Raw genomic sequence first — 22,555 nt, forward strand, 5'->3', positions numbered from 1 at the left:
TCTTTTAGTGTGTGACGGCTGCCAATCATAAAAATCCGACAAAAAAACGCTATAAATGTAAATCAAACCCCCCTTCATCACCCCCTTAGTTAGGGAAAAATAATAAAATTTTAAAAAAATTATTTATTTCCATTTTCCCATTAGGGTTAGGGTTAGGGCTAGGGTTAGGGTTGGGGTTAGGGCTAGGGTAGGGCTAGGGTTAGGGCTGGGGTTAGGGTTTTAGTTAGAATTGGGGGGTTTCCACTGTTTAGGCACATCAGGGGCTCTCCAAACGCGACATGGCGTCCGATCTCAATACCAGCCAATTCTGCTTTGAACAAGTAAAACAGTGCTTCTTCCCTTCCGAGCTCTGCCGTGCGCCCAAACAGTGGTTCCCTCCATATACGGGGTATCAGCGTTCTCAGCACAAATTGGACAACAACTTTTGTGGTCCAATTTCTCCTGTTACCCTTGGGAAAATAAAAATGTGGGGGCTAAAATATAATTTTTGTGGAAAAAAAAATATTTATTATTTTCACGGCTCTGCGTTATAAACTGTAGTGAAACACTTGTTGGTTCAAAGTTCTCACAACACATCTAGATAAGTTCCTTGGGGGGTCTAGTTTCCAATATGGGGTCACTTGTGGGGGGTTTCTACTGTTTAGGTACATCAGGGACTCTGCAAATGCAACATGACGCCTGCAGACCAATCCATCTAAGTCTGCATTTCAAATGGCGCTCCTTCCCTTCCGAGCTCTGCCGTGCGCCCAAACAGTGGTTCCCCCCATATATGGGGTATCAGCGTACTCAGCACAAACTGGACAACAACTTTAGTGGTCCAATTTCTCCTGTTACCCTTGGGAAAAAAATGTGGGGGCTAAAATATTTTTGTGGGAAAAAAAATATTTTTTATTTTCAAGGCTGCGTTATAAACTGTAGTGAAACACTTGCTGGTTCAAAGTTCTCACAACACATCTAGATAAGTTCCGAGCTCTGCCGTGCGCCCAAACAGTGGTTCCCCCCATATATGGGGTATCAGCATACTCAGCACAAACTGGACAACAACTTTTGTGGTCCAATTTCTCCTGTTACCCTTGGGGAAAAAAATTGCGGGCTAAAACATCATTTTGTGGAAAGAAAAAATTATTTTTTAATTTTCACGGTGCTACATTCTAAACTTTAGTGAAACAATTGGGGGTTAAAAGTGCTCACCACACATCTAGATAAGTTCCTTAGGGGGTCTTCTTTCCACAATGGGGTCATTTGTGGGGGGTTTCTACTGTTTAGACACGTCAGGGGCTCTCCAAACGTGACATGGGTTCCGATCTCAATTCCAGCCAATTTTGCATTGAAAAGTCAAACGGCGCTCCTTCCCTTCCGAGCTCTGCCATGCGCTCAAACAGTGGTTTATCCCCATATATGAAGTATCAGCGTACTCAGGACAAATTGCACAACAACTTTTGGGGTCCAATTTATCCTGTTACCCTTGGGAAAATAAAAAATTTGGGGCGAAAAGATCATTTTTGTGAAAATTAATATGAAATTTTTTTACGGCTCTACATTATAAACTCCTGTGAAGCACTTGGAGGTTCAAAGTGCTCACCACACATCTAGATAAGTTCCTTAGGGGGTCTACTTTCCAAAATGGTGTCACTTGTGGGGGTTTCCACTGTTTAGGCACGTCAGGGGCTCTCCAATCATGACATGGGTTCCAATCTCAATTCCAGCAAATCTTGCATTGAAAAGTCAAATGGCTCTCCTTCCCTTCCGAGCTCTGCCATGTGCCCAAACATTGGTTTACCCCAACATGTGGGGTATCGGCATACTCAGGACAAATTGTACAACGACTTTTGTGGTCCAATTTCTCCTGTTATCCTTGGTAAGATAAAACAAATTGATCTGAAGTAAAAATTTTGTGAAAAAAAAGTTAAATGTTCAATTTTTTTTGAACATTCCAAAAATTCCTGTGAAGCACCTGAAGGGTTAATAAAATTTTTGAATGTGGTTTTGAGTACCTTGTGGGGTGCAGTTTTTAGAATGGTGTCACTTTTGGGTATTTTCTGTCATATAGACCCCTCAAAGTCACTTCAAGTGTGAGGTGGTCCGTAAAAAAAATGGTTTTGCAAATTTTGTTACAAAAGTGAGAAATCGCTGGTCAACTTTTAACCCTTACAACTCCCTAACAAAAAAATTATGTTTCCAAAATTGTGATGATGTAAAGCAGACATGTGGGAAATGTTGTTTATTAACTATAATATGTGATATAACTCTCTAATTTAAAATTTCTAAATTTTCATAATTTTCGACAAATTTCTGTTTTTTTCACAAATAAATGCAAGTCATATCGAAGAAGTTTTACCACTATCATAAAGTACAATATGTCACGAGAAAACAATGTCAGAATCACCAGGATCCATTGAAGCATTTCAGAGTTATGACTTCATAAAGTGACAGTGGTCAGAATTGTAAAAATTGGCCCTGTCACTTAGGTGAAAACAGGCTTCGGGGTGAAGGGGTTAAAATTCGTTTTTGTATGTGTTTACAAGATATGCAAAACGTGGACATTCTTTGGCTAAACAGTGGCGAAATAAGTTTAAAGATGAGAACAGAGTGATATCAGCTGCCTTGTCCTCATAAACACTTTCTGCTTCGCTAACGAGATCACTGAAATCATGTAAGCAGGTAATTTTTGGAGAGCCGAAATTCAGTGGACATGAGTTTTTTGTTATTAAGTTAATTTTTATGGTGAGAATTAGTTTATAATTTTGGACAAATCATCTGATCTCTTTTCATAATAATCTAGAGTTAACACAAATTACCACTAATCATCTGATCTCTTTTCATAATAATCTAGAGTTAACACAAATTACCACTATAAAATCTGAAGCAGTAAACTTTGTGAAAGCCAAATTTTGTATCAGTCTGAAATCTTTTGGCCATTAATGTAGTCCTAGATATTTTTAGAAAAACTGTAAAAGGAAAAAATGAGGAAAGGAAAAACTTCTAAAGAAAAGCTTAGCTGACTTCTAAAATCAGGATATCTAGCAGGAGCACTCCAGAAAATTTCCCTGCATTCATTTGGACTAAAACAAATGTTCTCTGATAGTCTTATCATATGGCTAAAATTATTTCCTTTGTTTTGACTAATATCCTTCCCAAACCAGTGTCCCATTAGCGTACAACGAAACTGATGTTCCAAGCCATTTTTCTAGGCTTAAGTTCCTAAGGGTTAGTGGCTACTGCATTGAAGCTGTAGAAAGTAAAAAAGATCAAAGCTTGAGAGTCAGAAACCAGCAAAATCAACCCCTTTTGTGGTCTTGCATACATTACTGTGCCACATTTTACCAACAGGGAACTATGTTAGTAATTTATAATGAACTCCTGGCATGTAAGACTAAAAAAGTGCATGTAATGAGTTTTAGTATGAAATAGATCTTTCCCTTTTACATTATATGCATTTTCTTTCTGATCAGTTTTACCTTTACAAATAAGAAAACAAAAGCAAAGTTCCATAGAGAAAAGAAATCTTTCTGTTATCCAGTCATCAGGAAACTGTTGAGTATCTAGATTTGACAAAACACCTACTTCAAGTAAGAGACTTGTGGCTCTGTGGCGCAATGGATAGCGCATTGGACTTCTAGGGAACTGATGTGATTCAAAGGTTGTGGGTTCAAGTCCCACCAGAGTCGTATTTTAAAGTTTGTGTGACATTCATACTTTGTCTCAGTTGTTGGAAATATGAAAAAGGAAAAAAAATGTATCAGATCTGCGCTTCATATTAACATTTAGAGAAAATTAGAAGCCGTATTTAGGTTTGAACTTGTCAAAGAACGTAGAAGGAGCAGATACTAAAGGCTCATTGACACAAACAATAGCATATAGGGCACAATAAATTATTGCATATTGTTTGTCTAGTGATTGGTGTTCTGTTTCCTGTTTTCAGTAGTCCCAAGTTGTTTTTTTAATTTGAACCTTTTTAAAAGTCGTTTTTGTATGTGTTTACAAGATATGCAAAACGTGGACATTCTTTGGCTAAAAAGTGGCAAAACAAGTTTAAAGATAACAGAGTGATATTAGCTGTCTTGTCCTCGTAAACACTTTCTGCTTCGCTAACGAGATCACTGAAATCATGTAAGGCCTGTTTCACACGTCAGTGGCTCCGGTACGTGTGGTGACAGCTTTCTCACGTACCGGAGACACTGACTCACGTAGACACATTAAAACGAATGTGTCTCTGCACATGTCAGCGTGTTTTCACGGACCATGTGTCCGTTTGAAAAACAGGGAGACATGTCAGTGTTCGTGGGAGCGCACGGATCACACGGACCCATTAAAGTCAATGGGATCGTGTAAAACACGTACCGCACACGGATGCTGTCCGTGTGCCGTCCGTGTGCCATGCAGGAGACAGTGCTACAGTAAGCGCTGTCCCCACAGCTTGTGGTGCTGAAGCCGCCATTCATTTCTTCTCTCCAGCAGAGAGAGACAAGGAATGAAAAATCAATTTTTTTTTATTATTTTTGTCTTTAAAATCAAGTTCCTTGTCACCTCCCCCCTCCCACCCCCTGTGCGCCTGCCCGCTGGAAATAAAATACTCACCCAGCTCCCTCGATGCTTCCTCTCAGCACCGCAGCTTGTCATGTATGAGCGGTCACGTGGTGCCGCTCATTACAGTGATGAGAGCTGGGTGAGTATTTTATTTCCAGCGGGCGGGCGCACAGGGGGTGGGAGGGGGGAGGTGACAAGGAACTTGATTTTAAAGACAAAAATAATTTAAAAAAATTGATTTTTTATTCCTTCTCTCCAGCGAACGCTGCTGGAAAAATGTGAAAAAAATAAAAAAATATAAAAGTTTAAATCACCCCCCTTTAGCCCCAATCAAAATAAATCAATAAAAAAACAAATCTACACATATTTGGTATTGCCGCGTTCAGAATCGCCTGATCTATCAATAAAAAAAAGCATTAACCTGATCGCTAAACGGCGTAGCGAGAAAAAAATCGAAACACCAGAATTACGTATTTTGGGTCACCGCGACATTGCATTAAAATGCAATAACGGGCGATCATATTAACATTTAGAGAAAATTAGAAGCCGTATTTAGGTTTGAACTTGTCAAAGAACGTAGAAGGAGAAGATACTAAAGGCTCATTAACACAAACGATAGCATATAGGGCACAATAAATTATTGCATATTGTTTGTCTAGTGGTTGGTGTTCTGTTTCCTGTTTTCAGTAGTCCCAAGTTCTTTTTTTAATTTGAACCTTTTTAACCCCTTCGCGACATGCGCCATACTAGTACTGCGCTGCCGGCACTGCATTTGTGCCAGCAGCAGTACTAGTACGGCGCACCGATCACCTCGGTCTCACGCTGAGCGGCGCGGTGATCGGGTGCAGGTGTTAGCTGTATATGACAGCTGACACCCCGCAGCAATGCCCACGATCAGCGCTAGCGCCGATTGCGGGCATTTAACCCTTCTGATGCCGCTGTCAGTAGTGACAGCGACATAGTGGGGGAATGCGCAGGAACGGGGGCTCCCTGCGCTCTCCCACCGGAGCAACGCGATGAAATCGCGTTGCTCCGGTGATCCGGAAGGAGTCCCCGGATCCAAGATGGCCGCGGGACTCCTTCCGGGTCATGAAATGACCTGGCTAGCCGGCGCCTGCTGACAGCTGCTGAGAGCAGGCGCCGGAAAGCCAACTAAACTTCCCTATGCACACTGTCAGATCAACGATCTGATCTAATACAGTGATGTCCCACCCTGGGACAATAGTAAAAAGTAAAAAAAAAAATATAGAATGTATAAAAAAAAATCCCCAAATAAAGGAAAAAAAAAATTTTCCCAGTAAATCCATTTATTTATGTAAATAAAAAAAAACAATAAAAGTACACATATTTGGTATCGCCGCATCCGTAACGACCCGCTCTATAAAACTATCCCACTAGTTAACCCCTTCAGTGAACACCGCAAAAAAAACAAGGCAAAAAACAACGCTTTATTATCATACAGGAGAACAAAAAGTGGAATAACACGCGATCAAAAAGACGGATATAAATAACCATGGTACCGCTGAAAACGTCATCTTGTCCCGCAAAAAAAAAGCAGCCATACAGCATCATCAGCAGAAAAATAAAAAAGTTATAGCTCTCAGAATAAAGCGATGCAAAAGCAATTATTTTTTTATATAAAATAGTTTTTATTGTGTAAAAGCGCCAAAACATAAAAAAATTATATAAATGAGGTATCGCTGTAATCATACTGACCTGAAGAATAAAGCTGCTTTATCAATTTTACCACTCGTGGAACGCTATAAACGCCCCCTAAAAGAATTTCAGGAATTGCTGGTTTTTGTTCATTCCGCCTCCCAAAAATCGGAATAAAAAGCGATCAAAAAATGTCATGTGCCGAAAATGGTACCAATAAAAACGTCAACTCGTCCCGCAAACAATAAGATCTCACATGACTCTGTGGGCAAAAATATGGATAAATTATAGTTCTCAAAATGTGATGCAAAAACTATTTTTTCCAATAAAAAGCATCTTTTAGTGTGTGACGGCTGCCAATCATAAAAATCCGACAAAAAAACGCTATAAATGTAAATCAAACCCCCCTTCATCACCCCCTTAGTTAGGGAAAAATAATAAAATTTTAAAAAAATTATTTATTTCCATTTTCCCATTAGGGTTAGGGTTAGGGCTAGGGTTAGGGTTGGGGTTAGGGCTAGGGTAGGGCTAGGGTTAGGGCTGGGGTTAGGGTTTTAGTTAGAATTGGGGGGTTTCCACTGTTTAGGCACATCAGGGGCTCTCCAAACGCGACATGGCGTCCGATCTCAATACCAGCCAATTCTGCTTTGAACAAGTAAAACAGTGCTTCTTCCCTTCCGAGCTCTGCCGTGCGCCCAAACAGTGGTTCCCTCCATATACGGGGTATCAGCGTTCTCAGCACAAATTGGACAACAACTTTTGTGGTCCAATTTCTCCTGTTACCCTTGGGAAAATAAAAATGTGGGGGCTAAAATATAATTTTTGTGGAAAAAAAAATATTTATTATTTTCACGGCTCTGCGTTATAAACTGTAGTGAAACACTTGTTGGTTCAAAGTTCTCACAACACATCTAGATAAGTTCCTTGGGGGGTCTAGTTTCCAATATGGGGTCACTTGTGGGGGGTTTCTACTGTTTAGGTACATCAGGGACTCTGCAAATGCAACATGACGCCTGCAGACCAATCCATCTAAGTCTGCATTTCAAATGGCGCTCCTTCCCTTCCGAGCTCTGCCGTGCGCCCAAACAGTGGTTCCCCCCATATATGGGGTATCAGCGTACTCAGCACAAACTGGACAACAACTTTAGTGGTCCAATTTCTCCTGTTACCCTTGGGAAAAAAATGTGGGGGCTAAAATATTTTTGTGGGAAAAAAAATATTTTTTATTTTCAAGGCTGCGTTATAAACTGTAGTGAAACACTTGCTGGTTCAAAGTTCTCACAACACATCTAGATAAGTTCCGAGCTCTGCCGTGCGCCCAAACAGTGGTTCCCCCCATATATGGGGTATCAGCATACTCAGCACAAACTGGACAACAACTTTTGTGGTCCAATTTCTCCTGTTACCCTTGGGGGAAAAAATTGCGGGCTAAAACATCATTTTGTGGAAAGAAAAAATTATTTTTTAATTTTCACGGCGCTACATTCTAAACTTTAGTGAAACAATTGGGGGTTAAAAGTGCTCACCACACATCTAGATAAGTTCCTTAGGGGGTCTTCTTTCCAAAATGGGGTCATTTGTGGGGGGTTTCTACTGTTTAGACACGTCAGGGGCTCTCCAAACGTGACATGGGTTCCGATCTCAATTCCAGCCAATTTTGCATTGAAAAGTCAAACGGCGCTCCTTCCCTTCCGAGCTCTGCCATGCGCTCAAACAGTGGTTTATCCCCATATATGAAGTATCAGCGTACTCAGGACAAATTGCACAACAACTTTTGGGGTCCAATTTATCCTGTTACCCTTGGGAAAATAAAAAATTTGGGGCGAAAAGATCATTTTTGTGAAAATTAATATGACATTTTTTTACGGCTCTACATTATAAACTCCTGTGAAGCACTTGGAGGTTCAAAGTGCTCACCACACATCTAGATAAGTTCCTTAGGGGGTCTACTTTCCAAAATGGTGTCACTTGTGGGGGTTTCCACTGTTTAGGCACGTCAGGGGCTCTCCAATCATGACATGGGTTCCAATCTCAATTCCAGCAAATCTTGCATTGAAAAGTCAAATGGCTCTCCTTCCCTTCCGAGCTCTGCCATGTGCCCAAACATTGGTTTACCCCAACATGTGGGGTATCGGCATACTCAGGACAAATTGTACAACGACTTTTGTGGTCCAATTTCTCCTGTTATCCTTGGTAAGATAAAACAAATTGATCTGAAGTAAAAATTTTGTGAAAAAAAAGTTAAATGTTCAATTTTTTTTGAACATTCCAAAAATTCCTGTGAAGCACCTGAAGGGTTAATAAAATTTTTGAATGTGGTTTTGAGTACCTTGTGGGGTGCAGTTTTTAGAATGGTGTCACTTTTGGGTATTTTCTGTCATATAGACCCCTCAAAGTCACTTCAAGTGTGAGGTGGTCCGTAAAAAAAATGGTTTTGCAAATTTTGTTACAAAAGTGAGAAATCGCTGGTCAACTTTTAACCCTTACAACTCCCTAACAAAAAAATTATGTTTCCAAAATTGTGATGATGTAAAGCAGACATGTGGGAAATGTTGTTTATTAACTATAATATGTGATATAACTCTCTAATTTAAAATTTCTAAATTTTCATAATTTTCGACAAATTTCTGTTTTTTTCACAAATAAATGCAAGTCATATCGAAGAAGTTTTACCACTATCATAAAGTACAATATGTCACGAGAAAACAATGTCAGAATCACCAGGATCCATTGAAGCATTTCAGAGTTATGACTTCATAAAGTGACAGTGGTCAGAATTGTAAAAATTGGCCCTGTCACTTAGGTGAAAACAGGCTTCGGGGTGAAGGGGTTAAAATTCGTTTTTGTATGTGTTTACAAGATATGCAAAACGTGGACATTCTTTGGCTAAACAGTGGCGAAATAAGTTTAAAGATGAGAACAGAGTGATATCAGCTGCCTTGTCCTCATAAACACTTTCTGCTTCGCTAACGAGATCACTGAAATCATGTAAGCAGGTAATTTTTGGAGAGCCGAAATTCAGTGGACATGAGTTTTTTGTTATTAAGTTAATTTTTATGGTGAGAAATTAGTTTATAATTTTGGACAAATCATCTGATCTCTTTTCATAATAATCTAGAGTTAACACAAATTACCACTAATCATCTGATCTCTTTTCATAATAATCTAGAGTTAACACAAATTACCACTATAAAATCTGAAGCAGTAAACTTTGTGAAAGCCAAATTTTGTATCAGTCTGAAATCTTTTGGCCATTAATGTAGTCCTAGATATTTTTAGAAAAACTGTAAAAGGAAAAAATGAGGAAAGGAAAAACTTCTAAAGAAAAGCTTAGCTGACTTCTAAAATCAGGATATCTAGCAGGAGCACTCCAGAAAATTTCCCTGCATTCATTTGGACTAAAACAAATGTTCTCTGATAGTCTTATCATATGGCTAAAATTATTTCCTTTGTTTTGACTAATATCCTTCCCAAACCAGTGTCCCATTAGCGTACAACGAAACTGATGTTCCAAGCCATTTTTCTAGGCTTAAGTTCCTAAGGGTTAGTGGCTACTGCATTGAAGCTGTAGAAAGTAAAAAAGATCAAAGCTTGAGAGTCAGAAACCAGCAAAATCAACCCCTTTTGTGGTCTTGCATACATTACTGTGCCACATTTTACCAACAGGGAACTATGTTAGTAATTTATAATGAACTCCTGGCATGTAAGACTAAAAAAGTGCATGTAATGAGTTTTAGTATGAAATAGATCTTTCCCTTTTACATTATATGCATTTTCTTTCTGATCAGTTTTACCTTTACAAATAAGAAAACAAAAGCAAAGTTCCATAGAGAAAAGAAATCTTTCTGTTATCCAGTCATCAGGAAACTGTTGAGTATCTAGATTTGACAAAACACCTACTTCAAGTAAGAGACTTGTGGCTCTGTGGCGCAATGGATAGCGCATTGGACTTCTAGGGAACTGATGTGATTCAAAGGTTGTGGGTTCAAGTCCCACCAGAGTCGTATTTTAAAGTTTGTGTGACATTCATACTTTGTCTCAGTTGTTGGAAATATGAAAAAGGAAAAAAAATGTATCAGATCTGCGCTTCATATTAACATTTAGAGAAAATTAGAAGCCGTATTTAGGTTTGAACTTGTCAAAGAACGTAGAAGGAGCAGATACTAAAGGCTCATTGACACAAACAATAGCATATAGGGCACAATAAATTATTGCATATTGTTTGTCTAGTGATTGGTGTTCTGTTTCCTGTTTTCAGTAGTCCCAAGTTCTTTTTTTAATTTGAACCTTTTTAAAAGTCATTTTTGTATGTGTTTACAAGATATGCAAAACGTGGACATTCTTTGGCTAAAAAGTGTCGAAATAAGTTTAAAGATGAGAACAGAGTGATATCAGCTGCCTTGTCCTCATAAACACTTTCTGCTTCGCTAACGAGATCACTGAAATCATGTAAGCAGGTAATTTTTGGAGAGCCGAAATTCAGTGGAAATGAGTTTTTTGTTATTAAGTTAATTTTTATGGTAAGAAATTAGTTTATAATTTTGGACAAATCATCTGATCTCTTTTCATAATAATCTAGCGTTAACACAAATTACCACTATAAAATCTGAAGCAGTAAACTTTGTGAAAGCCAAATTTTGTATCAGTCTGAAATCTTTTGGCCATTAATGTACAGTCCTAGATATTTTTAGAAAAACTGTAAAAGGAAAAAATGAGGAAAGGAAAAACTTCTAAAGAAAAGCATTGCTGACTTCTAAAATCAGGATATCTAGCAGGAGCACTCCAGAAAATTTCCCTGCATTTATTTGGACTAAAACAAATGTTCTCTGATAGTCTTATCATATGGCTAAAATTATTTCCTTTGTTTTGACTAATATCCTTCCCAAACCAGTGTCCCATTAGCGTACAACGAAACTGATGTTCCAAGCCATTTTTCTAGGCTTAAGTTCCTAAGGGTCAGTGGCTACTGCATTGAAGCTGTAGAAAGTAAAAAAGATCAAAGCTTGAGAGTCAGAAACCAGCAAAATCAACCCCTTTTGTGGTCTTGCATACATTACTGTGCCACATTTTACCAACAGGGAACTCTGTTAGTAATTTATAATGAACTCCTGGCATGTAAGACTAAAAAAGTGCTTGTAATGAGTTTTAGTATGAAATAGATCTTTCCCTTTTACATTATATGCATTTTCTTTCTGATCAGTTTTACCTTTACAAATAAGAAAACAAAAGCAAAGTTCCATAGAGAAAAGAAATCTTTCTGTTATCCAGTCATCAGGAAAATGTTGAGTATCTAGATTTGACAAAACACCTACTTCAGGTAAGATACTTGTGGCTCTGTGGCGCAATGGATAGCGCATTGGACTTCTAGGGAACTGATGTGATTCAAAGGTTGTGGGTTCAAGTCCCACCAGAGTCGTATTTTAAAGTTTGTGTGACATTCATACTTTGTCTCAGTTGTTGGAAATATGAAAAAGGAAAAAAAATGTATCAGATCTGCGCTTCATATTAACATTTAGAGAAAATTAGAAGTCCGAGTCCCACCAGAGTCGTATTTTAAAGTTTGTGTGACATTCATACTTTGTCTCAGTTGTTGGAAATATGAAAAAGGAAAAAAAATGTATCAGATCTGCGCTTCATGTTAACATTTAGAGAAAATTAGAAGCCGTATTTAGGTTTGAACTTGTCATAGAACGTAGAAGGAGCAGATACTAAAGGCTCATTGACACAAACAATAGCATATAGGGCACAATAAATTATTGCATATTGTTTGTCTAGTGATTGGTGTTCTGTTTCCTGTTTTCAGTAGTCCCAAGTTCTTTTTTTAATTTGAACCTTTTTAAAAGTCATTTTTGTATGTGTTTACAAGATATGCAAAACGTGGACATTCTTTGGCTAAAAAGTGTCGAAATAAGTTTAAAGATGAGAACAGAGTGATATCAGCTGCCTTGTCCTCATAAACACTTTCTGCTTCGCTAACGAGATCACTGAAATCATGTAAGCAGGTAATTTTTGGAGAGCCGAAATTCAGTGGAAATGAGTTTTTTGTTATTAAGTTAATTTTTATGGTAAGAAATTAGTTTATAATTTTGGACAAATCATCTGATCTCTTTTCATAATAATCTAGCGTTAACACAAATTACCACTATAAAATCTGAAGCAGTAAACTTTGTGAAAGCCAAATTTTGTATCAGTCTGAAATCTTTTGGCCATTAATGTACAGTCCTAGATATTTTTAGAAAAACTGTAAAAGGAAAAAATGAGGAAAGGAAAAACTTCTAAAGAAAAGCATTGCTGACTTCTAAAATCAGGATATCTAGCAGGAGCACTCCAGAAAATTTCCCTGCATTTATTTGGACTAAAACAAATGTTCTCTGATAGTCTTATCATATGGCTAAAATTATTTCCTTTGTTTTGACTAATATCCTTCCCAAACCAGTGTCCCATTAGCGTACAACGAAACTGATGTTCCAAGCCATTTTTCTAGGCTTAAGTTCCTAAGGGTCAGTGGCTACTGCATTGAAGCTGTAGAAAGTAAAAAAGATCAAAGCTTGAGAGTCAGAAACCAGCAAAATCAACCCCTTTTGTGGTCTTGCATACATTACTGTGCCACATTTTACCAACAGGGAACTCTGTTAGTAATTTATAAAGAACTCCTGGCATGTAAGACTAAAAAAGTGCATGTAATGAGTTTTAGTATGAAATAGATCTTTCCCTTTTACATTATATGCATTTTCTTTCTGATCAGTTTTACCTTTACAAATAAGAAAACAAAAGCAAAGTTCCATAGAGAAAAGAAATCTTTCTGTTATCCAGTCATCAGGAGAATGTTGAGTATCTAGATTTGACAAAACACCTACTTCAAGTAAGAGACTTGTGGCTCTGTGGCGCAATGAATAGCGCATTGGACTTCTAGGGAACTGATGTGATTCAAAGGTTGTGGGTTCGAGTCCCACCAGAGTCGTATTTTAAAGTTTGTGTGACATTCATACTTTGTCTCAGTTGTTGGAAATATGAAAAAGGAAAAAAAATGTATCAGATCTGCGCTTCATATTAACATTTAGAGAAAATTAGAAGCCGTATTTAGGTTTGAACTTGTCAAAGAACGTAGAAGGAGCAGATACTAAAGGCTCATTGACACAAACAATAGCATATAGGGCACAATAAATTATTGCATATTGTTTGTCTAGTGATTGGTGTTCTGTTTCCTGTTTTCAGTAGTCCCAATTTCTTTTTTTAATTTGAACCTTTTTAAAAGTCATTTTTGTATGTGTTTACAAGATATGCAAAACGTGGACATTCTTTGGCTAAAAAGTGTCGAAATAAGTTTAAATATGAGAACAGAGTGATATCAGCTGCCTTGTCCTCATAAACACTTTCTGCTTCGCTAACGAGATCACTGAAATCATGTAAGCAGGTAATTTTTGGAGAGCCGAAATTCAGTGGAAATGAGTTTTTTGTTATTAAGTTAATTTTTATGGTAAGAAATTAGTTTATAATTTTGGACAAATCATCTGATCTCTTTTCATAATAATCTAGCGTTAACACAAATTACCACTATAAAATCTGAAGCAGTAAACTTTGTGAAAGCCAAATTTTGTATCAGTCTGAAATCTTTTGGCCATTAATGTACAGTCCTAGATATTTTTAGAAAAACTGTAAAAGGAAAAAATGAGGAAAGGAAAAACTTCTAAAGAAAAGCATTGCTGACTTCTAAAATCAGGATATCTAGCAGGAGCACTCCAGAAAATTTCCCTGCATTTATTTGGACTAAAACAAATGTTCTCTGATAGTCTTATCATATGGCTAAAATTATTTCCTTTGTTTTGACTAATATCCTTCCCAAACCAGTGTCCCATTAGCGTACAACGAAACTGATGTTCCAAGCCATTTTTCTAGGCTTAAGTTCCTAAGGGTCAGTGGCTACTGCATTGAAGCTGTAGAAAGTAAAAAAGATCAAAGCTTGAGAGTCAGAAACCAGCAAAATCAACCCCTTTTGTGGTCTTGCATACATTACTGTGCCACATTTTACCAACAGGGAACTCTGTTAGTAATTTATAAAGAACTCCTGGCATGTAAGACTAAAAAAGTGCATGTAATGAGTTTTAGTATGAAATAGATCTTTCCCTTTTACATTATATGCATTTTCTTTCTGATCAGTTTTACCTTTACAAATAAGAAAACAAAAGCAAAGTTCCATAGAGAAAAGAAATCTTTCTGTTATCCAGTCATCAGGAGAATGTTGAGTATCTAGATTTGACAAAACACCTACTTCAAGTAAGAGACTTGTGGCTCTGTGGCGCAATGGATAGCGCATTGGACTTCTAGGGAACTGATGTGATTCAAAGGTTGTGGGTTCGAGTCCCACCAGAGTCGTATTTTAAAGTTTGTGTGACATTCATACTTTGTCTCAGTTGTTGGAAATATGAAAAAGGAAAAAAAATGTATCAGATCTGCGCTTCATATTAACATTTAGAGAAAATTAGAAGCCGTATTTAGGTTTGAACTTGTCAAAGAACGTAGAAGGAGCAGATACTAAAGGCTCATTGACACAAACAATAGCATATAGGGCACAATAAATTATTGCATATTGTTTGTCTAGTGATTGGTGTTCTGTTTCCTGTTTTCAGTAGTCCCAATTTCTTTTTTTAATTTGAACCTTTTTAAAAGTCATTTTTGTATGTGTTTACAAGATATGCAAAACGTGGACATTCTTTGGCTAAAAAGTGTCGAAATAAGTTTAAATATGAGAACAGAGTGATATCAGCTGCCTTGTCCTCATAAACACTTTCTGCTTCGCTAACGAGATCACTGAAATCATGTAAGCAGGTAATTTTTGGAGAGCCGAAATTCAGTGGAAATGAGTTTTTTGTTATTAAGTTAATTTTTATGGTAAGAAATTAGTTTATAATTTTGGACAAATCATCTGATCTCTTTTCATAATAATCTAGCGTTAACACAAATTACCACTATAAAATCTGAAGCAGTAAACTTTGTGAAAGCCAAATTTTGTATCAGTCTGAAATCTTTTGGCCATTAATGTACAGTCCTAGATATTTTTAGAAAAACTGTAAAAGGAAAAAATGAGGAAAGGAAAAACTTCTAAAGAAAAGCATTGCTGACTTCTAAAATCAGGATATCTAGCAGGAGCACTCCAGAAAATTTCCCTGCATTTATTTGGACTAAAACAAATGTTCTCTGATAGTCTTATCATATGGCTAAAATTATTTCCTTTGTTTTGACTAATATCCTTCCCAAACCAGTGTCCCATTAGCGTACAACGAAACTGATGTTCCAAGCCATTTTTCTAGGCTTAAGTTCCTAAGGGTCAGTGGCTACTGCATTGAAGCTGTAGAAAGTAAAAAAGATCAAAGCTTGAGAGTCAGAAACCAGCAAAATCAACCCCTTTTGTGGTCTTGCATACATTACTGTGCCACATTTTACCAACAGGGAACTCTGTTAGTAATTTATAATGAACTCCTGGCATGTAAGACTAAAAAAGTGCATGTAATGAGTTTTAGTATGAAATAGATCTTTCCCTTTTACATTATATGCATTTTCTTTCTGATCAGTTTTACCTTTACAAATAAGAAAACAAAAGCAAAGTTCCATAGAGAAAAGAAATCTTTCTGTTATCCAGTCATCAGGAAAATGTTGAGTATCTAGATTTGACAAAACACCTACTTCAAGTAAAAGACTTGTGGCTCTGTGGTGCAATGGATAGCGCATTGGACTTCTAGGTAACTGATGTGATTCAAAGGTTGTGGGTTCGAGTCCCACCAGAGTCGTATTTTAAAGTTTGTGTGACATTCATACTTTGTCTCAGTTGTTGGAAATGTGAAAAAGGAAAAAAAATGTATCAGATCTGCGCTTCATATTAACATTTAGAGAAAATTAGAAGCCGTATTTAGGTTTGAACTTGTCAAAGAACGTAGAAGGAGCAGATACTAAAGGCTCATTGACACAAACAATAGCATATAGGGCACAATAAATTATTGCATATTGTTTGTCTAGTGATTGGTGTTCTGTTTCCTGTTTTCAGTAGTCCCAATTTCTTTTTTTAATTTGAACCTTTTTAAAAGTCATTTTTGTATGTGTTTACAAGATATGCAAAACGTGGACATTCTTTGGCTAAAAAGTGTCGAAATAAGTTTAAAGATGAGAACAGAGTGATATCAGCTGCCTTGTCCTCATAAACACTTTCTGCTTCGCTAACGAGATCACTGAAATCATGTAAGCAGGTAATTTTTGGAGAGCCGAAATTCAGTGGAAATGAGTTTTTTGTTATTAAGTTAATTTTTATGGTAAGAAATTAGTTTATAATTTTGGACAAATCATCTGATCTCTTTTCATAATAATCTAGCGTTAACACAAATTACCACTATAAAATCTGAAGCAGTAAACTTTGTGAAAGCCAAATTTTGTATCAGTCTGAAATCTTTTGGCCATTAATGTACAGTCCTAGATATTTTTAGAAAAACTGTAAAAGGAAAAAATGAGGAAAGGAAAAACTTCTAAAGAAAAGCATTGCTGACTTCTAAAATCAGGATATCTAGCAGGAGCACTCCAGAAAATTTCCCTGCATTTATTTGGACTAAAACAAATGTTCTCTGATAGTCTTATCATATGGCTAAAATTATTTCCTTTGTTTTGACTAATATCCTTCCCAAACCAGTGTCCCATTAGCGTACAACGAAACTGATGTTCCAAGCCATTTTTCTAGGCTTAAGTTCCTAAGGGTCAGTGGCTACTGCATTGAAGCTGTAGAAAGTAAAAAAGATCAAAGCTTGAGAGTCAGAAACCAGCAAAATCAACCCCTTTTGTGGTCTTGCATACATTACTGTGCCACATTTTACCAACAGGGAACTCTGTTAGTAATTTATAATGAACTCCTGGCATGTAAGACTAAAAAAGTGCTTGTAATGAGTTTTAGTATGAAATAGATCTTTCCCTTTTACATTATATGCATTTTCTTTCTGATCAGTTTTACCTTTACAAATAAGAAAACAAAAGCAAAGTTCCATAGAGAAAAGAAATCTTTCTGTTATCCAGTCATCAGGAAAATGTTGAGTATCTAGATTTGACAAAACACCTACTTCAGGTAAGATACTTGTGGCTCTGTGGCGCAATGGATAGCGCATTGGACTTCTAGGGAACTGATGTGATTCAAAGGTTGTGGGTTCAAGTCCCACCAGAGTCGTATTTTAAAGTTTGTGTGACATTCATACTTTGTCTCAGTTGTTGGAAATATGAAAAAGGAAAAAAAATGTATCAGATCTGCGCTTCATATTAACATTTAGAGAAAATTAGAAGTCCGAGTCCCACCAGAGTCGTATTTTAAAGTTTGTGTGACATTCATACTTTGTCTCAGTTGTTGGAAATATGAAAAAGGAAAAAAAATGTATCAGATCTGCGCTTCATGTTAACATTTAGAGAAAATTAGAAGCCGTATTTAGGTTTGAACTTGTCATAGAACGTAGAAGGAGCAGATACTAAAGGCTCATTGACACAAACAATAGCATATAGGGCACAATAAATTATTGCATATTGTTTGTCTAGTGATTGGTGTTCTGTTTCCTGTTTTCAGTAGTCCCAAGTTCTTTTTTTAATTTGAACCTTTTTAAAAGTCATTTTTGTATGTGTTTACAAGATATGCAAAACGTGGACATTCTTTGGCTAAAAAGTGTCGAAATAAGTTTAAAGATGAGAACAGAGTGATATCAGCTGCCTTGTCCTCATAAACACTTTCTGCTTCGCTAACGAGATCACTGAAATCATGTAAGCAGGTAATTTTTGGAGAGCCGAAATTCAGTGGAAATGAGTTTTTTGTTATTAAGTTAATTTTTATGGTAAGAAATTAGTTTATAATTTTGGACAAATCATCTGATCTCTTTTCATAATAATCTAGCGTTAACACAAATTACCACTATAAAATCTGAAGCAGTAAACTTTGTGAAAGCCAAATTTTGTATCAGTCTGAAATCTTTTGGCCATTAATGTACAGTCCTAGATATTTTTAGAAAAACTGTAAAAGGAAAAAATGAGGAATGGAAAAACTTCTAAAGAAAAGCTTAGCTGACTTCTAAAATCAGGATATCTAGCAGGAGCACTTCAGAAAATTTCCCTGCATTCATTTGGACTAAAACAAATGTTCTCTGATAGTCTTATCATATGGCTAAAATTATTTCCTTTGTTTTGACTAATATCCTTCCCAAACCAGTGTCCCATTAGCGTACAACGAAACTGATGTTCCAAGCCATTTTTCTAGGCTTAAGTTCCTAAGGGTCAGTGGCTACTGCATTGAAGCTGTAGAAAGTAAAAAAGATCAAAGCTTGAGAGTCAGAAACCAGCAAAATCAACCCCTTTTGTGGTCTTGCATACATTACTGTGCCACATTTTACCAACAGGGAACTCTGTTAGTAATTTATAATGAACTCCTGGCATGTAAGACTAAAAAAGTGCATGTAATGAGTTTTAGTATGAAATAGATCTTTCCCTTTTACATTATATGCATTTTCTTTCTGATCAGTTTTACCTTTACAAATAAGAAAACAAAAGCAAAGTTCCATAGAGAAAAGAAATCTTTCTGTTATCCAGTCATCAGGAAAATGTTGAGTATCTAGATTTGACAAAACACCTACTTCAAGTAAGAGACTTGTGGCTCTGTGGCGCAATGGATAGCGCATTGGACTTCTAGGGAACTGATGTGATTCAAAGGTTGTGGGTTCGAGTCCCACCAGAGTCGTATTTTAAAGTTTGTGTGACATTCATACTTTGTCTCAGTTGTTGGAAATATGAAAAAGGAAAAAAAATGTATCAGATCTGCGCTTCATATTAACATTTAGAGAAAATTAGAAGCCGTATTTAGGTTTGAACTTGTCATAGAACGTAGAAGGAGCAGATACTAAAGGCTCATTGACACAAACAATAGCATATAGGGCACAATAAATTATTGCATATTGTTTGTCTAGTGATTGGTGTTCTGTTTCCTGTTTTCAGTAGTCCCAAGTTCTTTTTTTAATTTGAACCTTTTTAAAAGTCATTTTTGTATGTGTTTACAAGATATGCAAAACGTGGACATTCTTTGGCTAAAAAGTGTCGAAATAAGTTTAAAGATGAGAACAGAGTGATATCAGCTGCCTTGTCCTCATAAACACTTTCTGCTTCGCTAACGAGATCACTGAAATCATGTAAGCAGGTAATTTTTGGAGAGCCGAAATTCAGTGGAAATGAGTTTTTTGTTATTAAGTTAATTTTTATGGTAAGAAATTAGTTTATAATTTTGGACAAATCATCTGATCTCTTTTCATAATAATCTAGCGTTAACACAAATTACCACTATAAAATCTGAAGCAGTAAACTTTGTGAAAGCCAAATTTTGTATCAGTCTGAAATCTTTTGGCCATTAATGTACAGTCCTAGATATTTTTAGAAAAACTGTAAAAGGAAAAAATGAGGAAAGGAAAAACTTCTAAAGAAAAGCATTGCTGACTTCTAAAATCAGGATATCTAGCAGGAGCACTCCAGAAAATTTCCCTGCATTTATTTGGACTAAAACAAATGTTCTCTGATAGTCTTATCATATGGCTAAAATTATTTCCTTTGTTTTGACTAATATCCTTCCCAAACCAGTGTCCCATTAGCGTACAACGAAACTGATGTTCCAAGCCATTTTTCTAGGCTTAAGTTCCTAAGGGTCAGTGGCTACTGCATTGAAGCTGTAGAAAGTAAAAAAGATCAAAGCTTGAGAGTCAGAAACCAGCAAAATCAACCCCTTTTGTGGTCTTGCATACATTACTGTGCCACATTTTACCAACAGGGAACTCTGTTAGTAATTTATAAAGAACTCCTGGCATGTAAGACTAAAAAAGTGCATGTAATGAGTTTTAGTATGAAATAGATCTTTCCCTTTTACATTATATGCATTTTCTTTCTGATCAGTTTTACCTTTACAAATAAGAAAACAAAAGCAAAGTTCCATAGAGAAAAGAAATCTTTCTGTTATCCAGTCATCAGGAGAATGTTGAGTATCTAGATTTGACAAAACACCTACTTCAAGTAAGAGACTTGTGGCTCTGTGGCGCAATGGATAGCGCATTGGACTTCTAGGGAACTGATGTGATTCAAAGGTTGTGGGTTCGAATCCCACCAGAGTCGTATTTTAAAGTTTGTGTGACATTCATACTTTGTCTCAGTTGTTGGAAATATGAAAAAGAAAAAAAAATGTATCAGATCTGCGCTTCATATTAACATTTAGAGAAAATTAGAAGCCGTATTTAGGTTTGAACTTGTCAAAGAACGTAGAAGGAGCAGATACTAAAGGCTCATTGACACAAACAATAGCATATAGGGCACAATAAATTATTGCATATTGTTTGTCTAGTGATTGGTGTTCTGTTTCCTGTTTTCAGTAGTCCCAATTTCTTTTTTTAATTTGAACCTTTTTAAAAGTCATTTTTGTATGTGTTTACAAGATATGCAAAACGTGGACATTCTTTGGCTAAAAAGTGTCGAAATAAGTTTAAATATGAGAACAGAGTGATATCAGCTGCCTTGTCCTCATAAACACTTTCTGCTTCGCTAACGAGATCACTGAAATCATGTAAGCAGGTAATTTTTGGAGAGCCGAAATTCAGTGGAAATGAGTTTTTTGTTATTAAGTTAATTTTTATGGTAAGAAATTAGTTTATAATTTTGGACAAATCATCTGATCTCTTTTCATAATAATCTAGCGTTAACACAAATTACCACTATAAAATCTGAAGCAGTAAACTTTGTGAAAGCCAAATTTTGTATCAGTCTGAAATCTTTTGGCCATTAATGTACAGTCCTAGATATTTTTAGAAAAACTGTAAAAGGAAAAAATGAGGAAAGGAAAAACTTCTAAAGAAAAGCATTGCTGACTTCTAAAATCAGGATATCTAGCAGGAGCACTCCAGAAAATTTCCCTGCATTTATTTGGACTAAAACAAATGTTCTCTGATAGTCTTATCATATGGCTAAAATTATTTCCTTTGTTTTGACTAATATCCTTCCCAAACCAGTGTCCCATTAGCGTACAACGAAACTAATGTTCCAAGCCATTTTTCTAGGCTTAAGTTCCTAAGGGTCAGTGGCTACTGCATTGAAGCTGTAGAAAGTAAAAAAGATCAAAGCTTGAGAGTCAGAAACCAGCAAAATCAACCCCTTTTGTGGTCTTGCATACATTACTGTGCCACATTTTACCAACAGGGAACTCTGTTAGTAATTTATAATGAACTCCTGGCATGTAAGACTAAAAAAGTGCATGTAATGAGTTTTAGTATGAAATAGATCTTTCCCTTTTACATTATATGCATTTTCTTTCTGATCAGTTTTACCTTTACAAATAAGAAAACAAAAGCAAAGTTCCATAGAGAAAAGAAATCTTTCTGTTATCCAGTCATCAGGAAAATGTTGAGTATCTAGATTTGACAAAACACCTACTTCAAGTAAAAGACTTGTGGCTCTGTGGTGCAATGGATAGCGCATTGGACTTCTAGGTAACTGATGTGATTCAAAGGTTGTGGGTTCGAGTCCCACCAGAGTCGTATTTTAAAGTTTGTGTGACATTCATACTTTGTCTCAGTTGTTGGAAATGTGAAAAAGGAAAAAAAATGTATCAGATCTGCGCTTCATATTAACATTTAGAGAAAATTAGAAGCCGTATTTAGGTTTGAACTTGTCAAAGAACGTAGAAGGAGCAGATACTAAAGGCTCATTGACACAAACAATAGCATATAGGGCACAATAAATTATTGCATATTGTTTGTCTAGTGATTGGTGTTCTGTTTCCTGTTTTCAGTAGTCCCAATTTCTTTTTTTAATTTGAACCTTTTTAAAAGTCATTTTTGTATGTGTTTACAAGATATGCAAAACGTGGACATTCTTTGGCTAAAAAGTGTCGAAATAAGTTTAAATATGAGAACAGAGTGATATCAGCTGCCTTGTCCTCATAAACACTTTCTGCTTCGCTAACGAGATCACTGAAATCATGTAAGCAGGTAATTTTTGGAGAGCCGAAATTCAGTGGAAATGAGTTTTTTGTTATTAAGTTAATTTTTATGGTAAGAAATTAGTTTATAATTTTGGACAAATCATCTGATCTCTTTTCATAATAATCTAGCGTTAACACAAATTACCACTATAAAATCTGAAGCAGTAAACTTTGTGAAAGCCAAATTTTGTATCAGTCTGAAATCTTTTGGCCATTAATGTACAGTCCTAGATATTTTTAGAAAAACTGTAAAAGGAAAAAATGAGGAAAGGAAAAACTTCTAAAGAAAAGCATTGCTGACTTCTAAAATCAGGATATCTAGCAGGAGCACTCCAGAAAATTTCCCTGCATTTATTTGGA

General features: G+C 36.3%; 10 non-coding genes across 10 annotated transcripts; all 10 read left to right on the forward strand.

Moving 5' to 3' along the window:
* The first annotated feature begins 3,582 nt into the window (after positions 1-3,582).
* Positions 3,583-3,668, forward strand: TRNAR-UCU (transfer RNA arginine (anticodon UCU)). Its single transcript is given in 2 exon segments — positions 3,583-3,619; positions 3,633-3,668. It is a non-coding gene; the product is annotated as a tRNA-Arg (tRNA).
* Positions 3,669-10,101: 6,433 nt separating this feature from the next.
* On the forward strand, positions 10,102-10,187 carry TRNAR-UCU (transfer RNA arginine (anticodon UCU)). Its single transcript is given in 2 exon segments — positions 10,102-10,138; positions 10,152-10,187. It is a non-coding gene; the product is annotated as a tRNA-Arg (tRNA).
* A 1,326-nt stretch (positions 10,188-11,513) lies between these two features.
* On the forward strand, positions 11,514-11,599 carry TRNAR-UCU (transfer RNA arginine (anticodon UCU)). Its single transcript is given in 2 exon segments — positions 11,514-11,550; positions 11,564-11,599. It is a non-coding gene; the product is annotated as a tRNA-Arg (tRNA).
* Positions 11,600-13,058: 1,459 nt separating this feature from the next.
* On the forward strand, positions 13,059-13,144 carry TRNAR-UCU (transfer RNA arginine (anticodon UCU)). The gene is given in 2 exon segments: positions 13,059-13,095; positions 13,109-13,144. It is a non-coding gene; the product is annotated as a tRNA-Arg (tRNA).
* A 1,326-nt stretch (positions 13,145-14,470) lies between these two features.
* Positions 14,471-14,556, forward strand: TRNAR-UCU (transfer RNA arginine (anticodon UCU)). The gene is given in 2 exon segments: positions 14,471-14,507; positions 14,521-14,556. It is a non-coding gene; the product is annotated as a tRNA-Arg (tRNA).
* A 1,326-nt stretch (positions 14,557-15,882) lies between these two features.
* Positions 15,883-15,968, forward strand: TRNAR-UCU (transfer RNA arginine (anticodon UCU)). Its single transcript is given in 2 exon segments — positions 15,883-15,919; positions 15,933-15,968. It is a non-coding gene; the product is annotated as a tRNA-Arg (tRNA).
* A 1,326-nt stretch (positions 15,969-17,294) lies between these two features.
* On the forward strand, positions 17,295-17,380 carry TRNAR-UCU (transfer RNA arginine (anticodon UCU)). Its single transcript is given in 2 exon segments — positions 17,295-17,331; positions 17,345-17,380. It is a non-coding gene; the product is annotated as a tRNA-Arg (tRNA).
* A 1,459-nt stretch (positions 17,381-18,839) lies between these two features.
* Positions 18,840-18,925, forward strand: TRNAR-UCU (transfer RNA arginine (anticodon UCU)). The gene is given in 2 exon segments: positions 18,840-18,876; positions 18,890-18,925. It is a non-coding gene; the product is annotated as a tRNA-Arg (tRNA).
* A 1,326-nt stretch (positions 18,926-20,251) lies between these two features.
* TRNAR-UCU (transfer RNA arginine (anticodon UCU)) lies at positions 20,252-20,337 on the forward strand. Its single transcript is given in 2 exon segments — positions 20,252-20,288; positions 20,302-20,337. It is a non-coding gene; the product is annotated as a tRNA-Arg (tRNA).
* Positions 20,338-21,663: 1,326 nt separating this feature from the next.
* Positions 21,664-21,749, forward strand: TRNAR-UCU (transfer RNA arginine (anticodon UCU)). Its single transcript is given in 2 exon segments — positions 21,664-21,700; positions 21,714-21,749. It is a non-coding gene; the product is annotated as a tRNA-Arg (tRNA).
* The last annotated feature ends 806 nt before the right edge of the window (positions 21,750-22,555 follow it).

Source organism: Ranitomeya variabilis, chromosome 1, assembly GCF_051348905.1.
Source record: "Ranitomeya variabilis isolate aRanVar5 chromosome 1, aRanVar5.hap1, whole genome shotgun sequence".
NCBI classification, from domain to species: domain Eukaryota; kingdom Metazoa; phylum Chordata; class Amphibia; order Anura; family Dendrobatidae; genus Ranitomeya; species Ranitomeya variabilis.